We start from the raw sequence: 14,134 nt of genomic DNA, 5'->3' as shown, positions 1-14,134 counted from the left end.
AAGCATGGCTAATCTTGGCACTTCAAATCCTTTCCTGAACAGTTAGCATCTTTAATTTTGATCATTAAACGAACGCTATTTTCTCAAAAGATTGTTTTTATAATCTTCTTTGGGTGAATTATGTTTGCTTTTGAATTATTCTAGGTGTATTTCAACAAAGCATGCATCTTCCTTACTTTGTTGATATGTTAATGCCACATTTAAAATGTTTTTAGAAATATAGTTCCCCTCCAGGAGATGTGTATTGTAATTTATTCCAAGACTATTAAAATCTTTTCTAGAGATATTATACAAAAGGAGAAAATGAAATAAGGTTCTAATTAAATTAAAAATCAGTAGCTATAATAGAATTAGTGAAGTTTTTAGTGAGGCAGCAGGTTGCAATGGTAAGAGGCTGTGAAGTAGTTATATAATGATCCAAGATTTAGTCCTGCTCTGTCAGTAACTAATTTAGGACTTGGGACAATACACTTTCTATATCTGGGATTCTGTACCCCTGATCAAAAAGTACATATAATTATATATTGGGAATGGGACCCAATTTAAGTTTCCTAAAAGCTCTAAAATGCTTACTTTCTAAGTATTGGGTGAATACATGGTGTTACCCTAAGCCTGTATTGGAGAGAAATACTTTGTGAAAATCAAATTCTAAGTTATAGTTTGACTGATGTCTCCCTTCATCTGGCTGGATTATCTTTTTTAGTTTTTAAGTAGACTAAATAACTAATTGCTTCAATTTATGTAGAATGGGGAGATAAACTCACAGACCCATATTCTCCAAAAAAGACATTCTTTTTTACCCTCAATCAGGGCCTTAATATGTGGCCTGGCTTATGAACCATAGATATTGATAGAAGAAACAGGTATTAGTCCTGAATCAGTAGTAGTTGCACAATCAGTGTCCAGTGACTTTAATCTTTAGTTGCTGTTTTTCTCATGGGGACTGTACAAGACTCAGAAGACAACTCAGTTCCGGTCATCTCTGGCCAGTTGATGTGGGCATAGAGCTCTCCATTGTCTTCTGGCAGCTGTCTGCCACTGTGCCACACCTCCTCGCCCCATTCCACATTTCTAAAAGGGCACAGGAGGCCTAGGTGACTACACCACAAAGTTATGCGAGTCTTATGGAGGCAGTTTTTCCCACCAACAGAAATAAAGAGTTTCTTTTCTTTGAGGGCTGGGATTGGCCAGGAGAGAATGTCACTGAACAATGAGTGGATCTCTGGAAACACATTAGCACATTTCCTAATGACAGCATTTACTTTCACCAACAAAAACATAGTACGTGGTTTAGCACAACAGTCATTGATTTGGAGTAAGAAGAAAAGAGTTTTTGCCTCAGCTCTCTAATTAGGACTGAGAACCCAGTTAGTCCTTTCTCTCAACAATATACACTATTTCAGACTTGCATATGAATTTCAGATTCTCTGAGGACATGCATGAAACTGTCAGGTGAAAAACTTAGGCAAAATGTGGTGTGGTTTAATGTATATGGTGAGGTTCATAACAAAACCAAGTAAGCTCTTCCAGGTTTTAGATTTAAGTCCTGTTTATCTCCTTCAGGACACACAGATGACACATCAAAGTTCTCATAAAAGAGCCCTTCAAATAAAAACTACAAAATAAAATGACTCAGATTGTCTCCTTTCTGTTTTTTTTTCATCAATGCTATTTTCTTTCTCTTTTGGAAGCTTCCTCTTTAAAATGTGCTGAGCATTGAGTAAATCAAGGACAGAATTTCATTTGAAGTGAAGCTGGCCTAAATAGTTATTTTGGAATCCTCCCAAGTACATAGTAAAGAATGTTTGGCATTCTGGGTCCATTAAGGAGTGAAATGCAACCACCTCCAAATGTTTGCTTGCTTTACTGATGCAAGACCACTTTATGAAGTGGCAGTTGAATGTAAAACAGGTTTTTAGCCTGAAATAGAATCTCATTATTTCTACCCCCTTTCATGCAAATACTGTTTGAAAAGCATCATTCATGGGTATATATAATTCTTCCACTATTTTACCTTGATTAGTATATTTTACATAATAAAATTGTAAGTTATGTGACCTAATTTATACTGACAGGGCATTATATATATATATATATATATATATATATATATATATATATATGAATATATTGAACTCAGGATCTCATACATGGGAAGCAGGCATTCAATCACTGAGCTACATCCATTCCCCTATATTTTGTGAAAGCAAAATATTATCTTTAGATGTATGAAAAGGTAAACACATTTTCTCCCTTTTCTGCAATGTGGTATAATCACTTTTAAGTATGTTACATTTCTTTCCAATTTGGGTAAACATTCTTTTTTATTCTGTGTGTATGTGTATATACACATACAGATACTTATATTTATGCTACATGTAAGCATAAATGTTTATAAACACATGCACATGTGTGTAAATAGGAATTGATTACTGTGTGTCATATACTCATCTATGGCTCTTATGCATTCATACACTTATTAACTATTTATTGAGTACCTACTATACCAAGCAATCTTTCAGTTTGGGGCATAGTTCAATAAAAGTCAGGACAAAATTTTGCCCTCATGAATTTTATATTCTACTGGGTTGCCTGATTATTGACTTTTGGTTACTGTTTAGAGTAAAGAATGTATATTTGTAACTTTATACAGTATCTAAAATATTATTACGAGAGTAGTATAAATTTTTGAGATTATTTTTTCTGAGTTCTATTGCTACATTTGTACTAATTTTTAAGTACAAGATATTTTTGTCTTGATTAATTCCATTTTATTACTTTGTATAAATACAATTTTATTAGGACTCACCATACATATTTATTATTCATATTTTTTATTTTAATAAATATTACCCAGCTGAGAAAATGGCAAACAAATTCTAAAAAAAAGTGTGTATCATTTATCTTCTAAAGTAACTTGTTGACAGATAAAGTAGCATAGAGAATTGCATATTCTGGATTCCTAGTTCAAGATCCAATGCCAAATTTATTTTTGAACACATTCTTCTCTGCTCAAATTGATCACCTAGCAATATTATTTTTTTTGGAAAATTATGTAAGACAGCTTGTAAGAATATATAAATGACATTCAGGTAACATACTAAAATTTGTAATAAAACAAAAGTGGAGACCCACTGGAGCTATATACATATAATTAAAAAGGTTTCCTAACAGTGGACATACTTAGCTAATGTCAGTGCTTCTCAACCACAGCTGCTGATTAAAATGATTTAGGTTGCTAAAAATACAGATTCTTATTCCTGTCTCCTTGAAAATCTGATGTGACTGGTTACCGATGGGGGAAAGTGATGATGTTAGATTTTAAGAATTTCAAAAGCAGTCCCAATGAACAGCCTAGGCTACAAATCACTACTCCAGTTGTACCACAGAGTTGTCTCTCATCTCCCATAGAGATAATGAAAAAGTAGAAATTTAGCCAGTCATATTATACAGGCAACTTAATGTCTATACGATTAAAAACGAAACAAGTGCTTAGCACACTTAGTGGTCACAGAAATGAGTCAAGTTTTCTAGGGGTTGCTTAGAAGGAGAGCATATTGTGACATAATAAATTACATCCATAGAGTATTCTGTGAAAGATACAGTGATGAGATTCCTGGGACTCTTTCTTAGTACAACCCTGACTGATGGCTCCACATATGGTGCATTGCTATTAGCAATTATGTTATTAAAAATAGAAAAAAAGAACATTTGAAAAATGTGGAAGTCTTTGGAAATCTATTGTATTAGAATTTTTAGCAATATTACAATATTATATGTTTCTGGTAGACCTTGATTAGATGCAGACTAATTCTCACTGTATTGACTCTGCTAAATAAAACAAAATGACTCCCCATTGCTTAAATTTAAAAAGGAGATATGATGGTTCAGCTAATGTGTCAACTCAACCAGGTAATTGTGCCCAGTTGGTTGGTCAAGCAAGCACTGGGCTGACTATAATACATGGGCATTTATGGACTTTAGTCACCATTGACTCTACTGCAGTGGTAAATCATGGATAGCCGATTACAACTACATCAGTCAGGGTGATTGCCATCAGCAATGAGTGATACTTTATCCAATCAGTTGAATGCCTTAAGAGAGGAAGTGATTCCAACATTGAGTGACAATTTCCCAACTCGTCCTTGGATAGCCAACTTCTCCCAAACTCGTCAAGAACCTTCATTGGACTTTCATCAGAGCTGCTGGCTTGTAGCCTGCCTGTGGAACCTGGACTTTTACATCCCCACAGTCATGTGAGAAACTCTGATACAAATTGCATACTATTGACAGATATCTATGGTTGGTTCTAACCATTTCTCTAGAGAATCCAGACTAATACTACTTGGTACCAAGAGTGGGGTTCTTGAGGAACATGGGGTGTCTGAGGTAGTTCTGGGAGTTTGGCAATTGGCTTTCTACTCTAATTTGTCTCAAGGGTACTGACGATTCCCTTTCCAATAATGAAAAGGCTGCTAACAGTCCATGGCCCAAGTTGGCAATTGAGATATACAAAATATCATCAGTGGATTCTCCTATTTCCTTGCTTATAAGAAGCAATGATCTGGGTGAGAGTGTTTTGAACACTGTAACAGAGTTTTGTGGAGTCAAAAGGTATAATGATATTGGTTGGCTCCTCCTAGCTACTCTGGATACTGCTACAAAAGAAAGAATTGAGTTAAAAGCTTCAAATTTGAAACTTAAATGGTGCATAAATGATGAGAAAGTTTCTATGTGTGCTCTGAAAGAAAATCTTGTCTCCTGTAGCCAGAGGCTCAAAATATCTGAGAACCAAACTCAGACTCTCATTGTACAAGTAGCGGAGTTACAAAGGAAACTAAAATCTCAACTCCACAGGGTTTCTGCATTTAAAGTGAAGGCATTGATTGGAAAAGAGAGAAATCCAGAGAATTGGGATGGAGATATATTGGTGGAGACATTGGAACCCTGAATTCTGCTGAGACTTTACCAGATAAGCCTGTTATGGCCTTCCCTGTCCAGATGACACCTTCTCAACCTTGTATCATCCAGGTTCCAGCCTGCCCAGGGAGTCCAGACCTCCTCCCAGCCCTGAGGAATGTACCAGCGAAACTCCAGTATGTACTGCAGAGCCTCCAGTCTGTCCTGAGGAAACTGCCTTCCAGCCGCTGCCAGAAGAAATTAATCCTCTCTCACCAGAAGAAAATGTAAGGGAATGTCCTGAGGTCAGTAGCTTGCAAGGCATTTCTAATTCTTCTCCTCACCGCCCCCCACCTCTCTTGTCTTTGAGACCTATTACTAGAAAAAAATCACAACAAGCCCCCAAAGATGAAAATACAAAGTGTGACCCATAAGAAAATAAGGTATACTCAGAAAGAACTGAATTAATTTTCCAACTTATATAGACAGAAAACAGGGGAATATGTGTGGGAATGGATACTAAGGGTATGGGATAATGGTGGAAGGAATATAAAGTTGGATCAGGCTGAATTTGTTGCTATGGGCCCACTAAACAGAAATTCTGGATTCAATGCTGTAGCTCGAGGGGTTAGAAAGGCCTCTAACAGTTTGTTTGGGTGGCTGACTGAAACATGGAACAAAAGATGGCCTAGCAAGTCTCAGGTTGAGATGCCCAATTTGCTCTGGTATACAGTAGAAGAGGGAATTCAAAGGCTTAGGGAGATTGGAATGTTAGAATGGATTTACCATTTGAGAGCTGACCACCCACCCCAAAAGTGTCCAGAGGACACACCTTTAACCAGGACTGTGAAGAATAAATTTGTAAGGCTAACTTCATCTTCCATGAAAACATCTGTGGTTGCTCTTCTCTGTAGTCCAGATATTACTGTGAGGAGGGCTCTGATGGAATTAGAGTCCTTAAACATTATGAGAATGATCAGATGTTGGTCTGGGTAAAAGTCAAGCGTTGGCAGTTAATTGCCAAATCAAGGTGGGTGTGGCTACCACAGTGAAAGGCAGATTCAAAAAAGCACTCAAAATAGTCTGAGTCATGTAGAGTTATGGCATTGGCTAATACATCATGGGGTACCTAGCAGTGAAATAGATGGGCAGGCTACTAAATTTCTTCTGGATCTGTACAAACAAAAGAGTTCTAGGTTGCATGAACAAAACCCTAACTCAAATTGCAGATTCAGAGAATCATGGCTGCTTAATCAATTCCTAGACTTGAGACAGTTTACACACAGAGTCCCCTGAATGAGGAGAAGGCCAGGTCTCCTCAGGGAAGGATCCTGTTAAACTGTCCAAAATTCATACTCTTAATCTTCCTACCACTTTTCCCCGAGGAGACCTATGGCGTTTTACCAGAGTAACTGTGCACTGGGGAAAAGGAAATGATCAGACATTTCAGGGATTGTTAGACAGTGGTTCAGAAGCCTCATTAATTCCAGGAGACCCAAAATGTCACTGTGGTTCACCAGTCAGAGTAGGGGTTTATGGAGGTCAGGTGATTAATGGAGTTTTAGCTCAGGCCCAACTCACAGTTGGTCCAATGTGTCCCTGGACCCATTCTTGTGGTTATTTCTCCAGTTCCAGAATGCATAATTTGAATAGACATACTCAGCAACTGGCAGAATCCCCACATTGGATCCCTGACTTGTGGAGTGAGGGCTATTATGGTTGGAAAGGCCAAGTGGAATCCATCAAAACTGCCCCTGCCTAGCAAGATAGTAAACCAAAAGTAATACCAGATTCCTGGAGGGATTGCAAATATTAGTGCCACCATCAAGGATTTGAAGGATGCATGGGTGGTGATTCCCACCACATCTTCATTCAACTCTGCTATTTGGCCTGTGCAGAAAACAGGTGGATCTTGAAGGATGACAGTAGATTATCATAAACTTAACCAGGTGGTGACACCAACTGCAGCTGCTGTCCCAGATGTGGTATCATTGCATGAGCAAATCAACACATACATTGGTACCTGGTTTGCAGCTGTTGTTTGGCAAATGCTTTTTTCTCAATTGCTATTAGTAAGATCCACCAGAAACAGTTTACTTTCAACTGGCAAGGCCAGCAGTATACCTTTACAGTCCTGTCTCATGGGTATATCTGCTCTCCAGCCTATGTCCTGATATTGTCCACAGGGATCTTGATCATCTCTCCCTCCCACAAGATATCACACTGGACTATTATATTGATATCATGTTGATAGGACCTAGTGAGCAAGAAGTAGCAAAGACTCTAGACTTAGTAAGGTTTTGCATGAGAGAGGATGGGGGATAAATCCAACTAAAATACAGGGTCCTTCCACCTCAGTGAAATTTCTAGGTGTCCAGTGGTATGGGGCATGCTAAGATAACCCTTATAAAGTAAAGGATAAGCTGTTGCATCTGGTCCCTCCTACATCCAAAAAAAGAGGCACAATACTTAGCTGGTCTCTTTGGATTTTGGAGACAACAAATTCCTCATTTGGGTGTGTTACTCCAGCCCATTTACAGGGTGACCAGAAAAGCTGCTAGTTTTGATTGGGAACTGGAACAAGAAGAGGCTCTGCTTAAGGTCCAGGTTGCTGTGCATGTTGCACTGCCACTTAGGCCTTATGATCCAGCAGATCCAATGATGCTGGAAGTTTCAGTGGCAAATAAAGATGCTATCTGGAGCCTTTGGCAGACCCCTATATGACAATCCTAATACAGACCCTTAGGATTTTGGAGCCAAGCCCTGCCGTCTTCTGCGGATAAGTACTTCTCTTTTGAGAAACAGCTTTTGGCCTGTTTCTGGGCCTTAGTGGAGACTGAATGCTCAACCATGTATTGATGAACAGGTGCTCAGAATCAAAGGCAATTTCCCTGGTTGCCCATTATTTTGTCCTGGTCATTCTGGTGAATGGTGTGGACTCTGAGCCTTCTCCCTCAGTCTCACAAGGTAATAACTGAGGTGTCAGCCAGAGCAGCTGTATCACATGAGGCTGTCTGGAGCAGGATACCTGATCAAGCTCATGTGGTTTTAGGCAGCATTTTGTACCTTAAGGGTGTCTCAGTGAGCACCTCAATTTCTCATCATCTATAAGCCGAAGCCTGGCATAATTTGCCTTACATGTGGCCCACTCCATAGGCTAGCTCACAAGAGCCCAGTTTTCTACCTCAAATGCCCCAAGGGTTAGCATCTAGAGGCCTTTTTTTCTTATATGATGTAAATGGTTCTTGAAAGGGAAGCTTCTGGGCTCAAAGATCTTTGTAAAGGATCAAACAAAGGAAAAGTCAAATAAGAATGGTAAGTCTAGCAAAATATGCCATAAAATCTAATGCTCTATGAGACATTTAAAGGCCATCTAAGAGTGGAGCAGATATGGCTCAAGTGGTCGAACCGCTCCTTCCCTTATGGAAGGTCCCAGCTTCAATCCCTGGTCTGGTGTCTCCTAAAAACAAAACAAAACAAACAACAAGCAAATAAGCAAAAAAAACCACACACACACAAAAACCCAACTCTGCAGAGCTGATATGGTTCTGTGCTTGAGTCCCTGCTTCCCACATATCAGGTCCCAGGTTCAATCCCTGGTCCCGGTACCTAAAAGAAAAAAGAAAAAAGAAAAAACCATTTAAGAAAAGAATGTGTATTTAATATAAAAATAATGCATGAGCTTCATTCAGTTTTATTATACCTCACATCAGACAAAAATCCCACAAAACTTTAGGTGTAATGGTTAAGAATAAAATGAATTACTTTTATATTAATGTTCATTATATACTACTTATACATAATCCCAGCCAGAGATCACAAGGTATTTCATTCAATTTACACCCTATGGCAAGCTTATATTTCGTTTGGAGATAGAGAACTTTCTCAGAGAAGATGGTAATACACTCATGGTAAGATGAAGTTACTCCCAAACATTGGCTAATTCATATATTGCACTTTTATATGGCTCTTATGTATACTAGTTATACTATTTATTTCATATTTGTAGTTTAAAAGTACCTTATTAATAAAAACTTCAATAAGGAGACAAAGCAGGTTTTTTTTTCATCAAGTTACAATGTGTTGAAGAAAACATACAGTTAAATAAATATATCAACAATTAAAATTACAATGTTAAGCTTATTGCAATGCATGCATACATAGTCAACATTTACACAGGTAAAGTTTTGTCAATAGAAAATAATAAGCCCCTTTTTTCAAGTGTGGTGGTTAAGCTAATGTGCCAAGTCAGCCAGGTAACTGTGCCCAGTTGTTTGGTTAAGCAAGCACTGGACTAATTGCAATACAAGGACATTTATGGGCTTCAGTCATCCATGAGTTTACTGTACAGATGGCTGATTACATGTGCATCAACCAGGGAGATTGCTGTCAGTAATGAGTGACACTTTATCCAATCAGTGGCATACCTTAAAAGTTGGGTGATTTCAGCATTCAGAGAGAATTTCCCAGCTCATCTTTGGACCGCCAATGCCTCCTGGAAATTCATCAAGGACCTTCACTGGACTTTCATCAGAGCCCCTGTTTTGCAACCTGTCTGTGGAACCTGGGCTTGTGCACCCAGTCAGGTGAGAGACTCATAAAATCTCATACTATTTACAGATATCTCCTGTTGGTCCTGCTTCCCTAGAGAACCCTGACTCATAAGTCAAGCTTCCAGGTTTCACTTACAATTTTAACAATATTTTAGATGATTAAGAAAAATTTTCAACAGTTTTCAAAGTACAAAAATAACCCAGGAAACAATTATTTGACATAGTGCTGTAAGTGGAAAGCAATAACCAAAATATAACCAAAAAATCACACATTTAAATGACTCCTATAAAGTAAGATATCAACATTTCATTACAAAATGGTTTAACAGTGACAATAATTAGAAAACTGTATATCAAAAACTATAAGAATGTTCAAAGTGTTATTTAGAGAACAATTTATAGATATAAAAACTCTCTATTACTAAAAATAAAGAATAATATAAGGAACAAAACTTTCTGCTCAATATGTGAGAAAAAAAGTAGTAGTATAAATTTAAGGTAAAATGAGAAAAGAATCAATATACATACAAGCAGGAGGCATATATTAGAATATTTTCAAACAGCAGGATCTATAATTTGGAGAGTTATCTGGAAAATATGTAAGGCTAATTAATATTTAGTCTGTAGTTATGCTTCCAGTTAAGATGTAGAAGGTCCTAAATGTCTTTCCTTTTATGCTGAAACATAAGAACTTACTGGATTATTAAAAATATCAGGCCGTTTTGAAGGGTATCAGAGCTGGTGACACTTAGGCATCTAAAAGAATTAAACTCAAAGGGGTAAGTCTTCACAGATGACAAATGACAGAAGATGCTTCCATATCTGGGACCTATTGGGAACATTGGAAGGCAGGCCTATGAAAGAAGACCAGATTTGCATGAACAAGGGGCAACAAAACAAAAATTAATAAACTGGTTGCAATGTTTCAGGTTTGAATATGGACAAGTCTAAATTCATAGATATCCACAAATACATGGGAATATTGCAGAGAAACAAACACTGAGAGTGGGGCTGGAAAGCAGATGATCTCACCATCTCACAGCTTTATAGCATCACAGTGTTATAATTTTATGGTGACATATCCTCAAGACTTTTGAAGGACAGAAGACTCAAATTCTCATAATATCACATTTTACATTTTGAAGTCTTTAGCTTCCAAAATAACTCCACTTTTGACTGATTATATCAGGCTGGATCATTCTCTCTCTCTCCCTAGCATCCGAACAGAGGAAATGTTTTCCCATATTTTAGGAAGTATGTATATGTGTGTGTTTTCCACTTTACCTACTACTTTTTTTTTAAGGTGGTACTGGAGATTGAAACTGGGACCTTATAAATGGAAAGCAGGCTCTCAACCACTGAGTAACACCTGTTACCCTGCTACTACATTTTTATTATAGAAAATATACACAATAAAATGTTAAGAAATATATAAGCAAGCAGATAGTGTCAATAATCAAGAGTAAAGTCAATAAATAGAAGCAGACTCTTAGATGACCCCGATGCTGGAGTTAGTAAATAATTTTAAATTAATTGTAAAAAATGTTGTAATATCTACAGTAAAAGAAGAATGTAATAGCTAAAGAGGTGGGAAATTACATTTAAAGCATAATATAAGAAATAAAAAATTGATAAATTGGATTTTAGCAATGTGGTAAAATGAATTATGTACCCCAACGAAAGACTTGTTTTAATATTAATCCATGTTTCTTTGGTTGTGAATCAATTTGTAAATATGATCCTTTGAAGATGTATTATCAATTAAAGTGTGGGCCATTTTGTGATTAGGATCTTCTATGATCCTCTTTAGGTGGGGCAAAACTGAATCAGGGTGGGCCTTAATCCAAATTACTGGATGCCTTATAAAGAGAAGACAGAAACCAGTAGAAGTCAGGAACCAGTAGAAATGAGAGGAAAATATACAAGGAGAGGCAGATTGCCATGTGATGGAGCCAGAGATGCAAGCTAAAGAACCCAAGGAATTTTGTAAACTAGCAACATAATACTGCAAACTTCGAGGAGACAGCATGACCTTGCTTACACCTTGGTTTTGGACTTCTAACCTCTGAAACTGTAAGACAATAAATCCCCATTGTTTAAGTCATTATATTGTGTGATAATTGTCACCACAGCCCTGGAAAACTGGGGTGGTTTGAAGCTATTAGTATCCCATAAAAACATATTCTTAAATTTAATCCATATCTTTGGGTGTGAAACCATTGTAAGCAGCACCTTTCAAAGAGGTTATTTTAGTTAAGGTGTGCTCCTCCTCAATCAGGATGAGTCTTAATCTTATTACTGGAGCCCTTTTTGGTGAAGTGAAATTCAGACAGACAGAAAGAAAGTCAAAGGGAGTAGTCAGATGCTGAACATCAATAGAACCTAGAAGAGAAGGGAGAGGACAGAAAAGGGCACTATGTTCATTGTCGTTTGACAGGAAAGCCAAGACAAAGATTACTGGCAGCCAACCCATGAATGCCAGTCTTTGGGAAGAAAGTATCATCTTGATGACACCTTACTGGACTTTCTTTTAGCTTCAAAACCAGCAGCAAATAAATTTCATAGTTTAATCTCAGCTATTTCATGGTTCTTGCCTGCAGACCAGGAAACTAAAACACAAACTAAGACAGTCAAGATGAAAAAACATGCTCTTCAAAAGACACTTTTAAGAAATGAAAGACAAATCACACACTGAAAGAAAATATTTGCAAATAATATATCTATTGTCTTGCATCTAGATTGCAGAAAGAATAAAGAACTCTCAAAATGTAATCACCACCATCATCATCATCAACGACCCCCAAAATATTTGAACAGACCCTCACCAAAGAAGATATATAAATAGCAAATAAACACATGAAAAGATGCTCAGTATTATCAGTCTTTTGGGAAATGCAAATTAAAGCCACAATCTAATACCACTGTACACCTACTAGAATGGCTAAAAGTATAATAATTGACCATGCCAAATGCAACAAAATGGGGCAACTTGAACTGTCATTCATTACTAGTGGAGATGTATAACGGTACAAACTCTTTTGAAAACATATTGGCACTTTCTTACAAAGGTAACACACCTTGATCATATGATCCACTATACTCCTGAGTATTTACCCAAGAGAAAAGGAAAACAATGTTCACATAAAGAAATGTATGAGTATTCCTTATGGCTTTAGTTCTAATAACTAGAAACGGAAAACAAACCAAATGTACATCAACTAAATAAATTGTCTATTCACACAATAAAATATAATTCAGAAATAAAAGGAAAAAACTATTGATACACCAAGACATTGATGCTCTCAAAATAATTATCCTGAGTGAAAGAAGTCAGATAAAAAAAAAAAAGTGCGCAGTCTATGTGATTCCACTTAAATTATAGGACATGATTCTTCTCATTTCGTAAAAGCAAACATATAGACTAACACAAAACTTCCTTCAATATATGAACTGTTTTATTCATTATTTTTATACTTCCAGACTTCTCTATAATGACTGAAAGAAGATCATACCATTGGGACCCAATAGAGTTGATGCAATTCTTCTTAATCACTGGTTGATGCATTGGATAAATTCTAGTCCGTGTCTGAGTTTTTAAATGTAAAGGCAGATATGAAGTAGCATATTTGTATTATGTACTTACCATAAACAATCCCACAACCTAAAATTATATGTTTTTCCAATAATAGTGGTGAACAAGTTTATTTCCTGAACCTAAAGTCAGAGGAATTAATGAAGAAATACAAAATCCTAGCAGTTAAGACAGTGGGCAAAGAGAAATATATACATTTGGACATGGCCTAGGGAATATGGAAAAGTTGATGCATAGGAGAATCCAGTGGATCTGGATAGAGTTTATTCTTTCAAATTTTTAATTGTCCTTGACTGCAATGAGAAATTACTTTGGACCAATTTACATTATCACAGAGGCATTTGGCCTCATAAAATATAGGTAGGGAATACATAGATGTTTTCTCTTAGAATAAATTATTAGTGAAGTATACTTGGACATATAAGAAGATATTTTCTATATATATCATGGTAAAAAAGCTTCATTCCTGGAGTCAAGCTACAATTCAAATTGTAACTAACATTCATTCATTCATTCAATTAATCAATTCAGAAATGCAGAGTTTACTATATGGAAGAGACTAAAGGTATTGGTTATAAAAACACAATGACAGACAAAGTTTTCAGTAAACCCACATGGAGTTTGCCATCTAATGGCGTGAGACAGATAATAAACAATAATGTATGTTACACCAAGTGGTTGGAAGTGCTAGGAAGAAAAAAAAATGCTCATTTATTAGCATGCATAAGATAAGGGAAGAAATATGCTAAAGGGAAAACTGAAATGTTTGTTTTGGGACATTATATGAGACTCAGTTACATGCCTAAGGAGAGATGCCAAGTTGGAGATTAGGTGTATGAGTTTATGATTAAGAGGAGAAATGGGGGATGTCAATGTAAATTTCAGAGTCATGTAAAATCATAAGAATGACTGGGATTTATTAAGAATGGAAGATTAAGAAGATCAGGATATAATTTCTATTTTGTTGAGATTTCTTTAATCATTTCAAATAAATACTCACTATCATACCTAAATATGTATTCGTTAAAGTGAGCTCCCCAAAAAGTGAAGCATCAGGCTCCCTTAAACCTAGACAGCCCTACACTACCAC

General features: G+C 36.6%; 1 pseudogene; it reads left to right on the top strand.

Annotated features, from left to right (window-relative positions):
* Nucleotides 1-14,134, top strand: part of LOC101431378 (keratin, type II cytoskeletal 8-like) — a 123,334-nt pseudogene that overhangs the window by 104,079 nt on the left and 5,121 nt on the right.

The sequence above is a fragment of the Dasypus novemcinctus genome, chromosome 5 (assembly GCF_030445035.2).
Source record: "Dasypus novemcinctus isolate mDasNov1 chromosome 5, mDasNov1.1.hap2, whole genome shotgun sequence".
NCBI classification, from domain to species: domain Eukaryota; kingdom Metazoa; phylum Chordata; class Mammalia; order Cingulata; family Dasypodidae; genus Dasypus; species Dasypus novemcinctus.
Note: the sequence above shows the minus strand (reverse complement) of the source record. Positions and strands in the feature narration are given on the sequence as shown.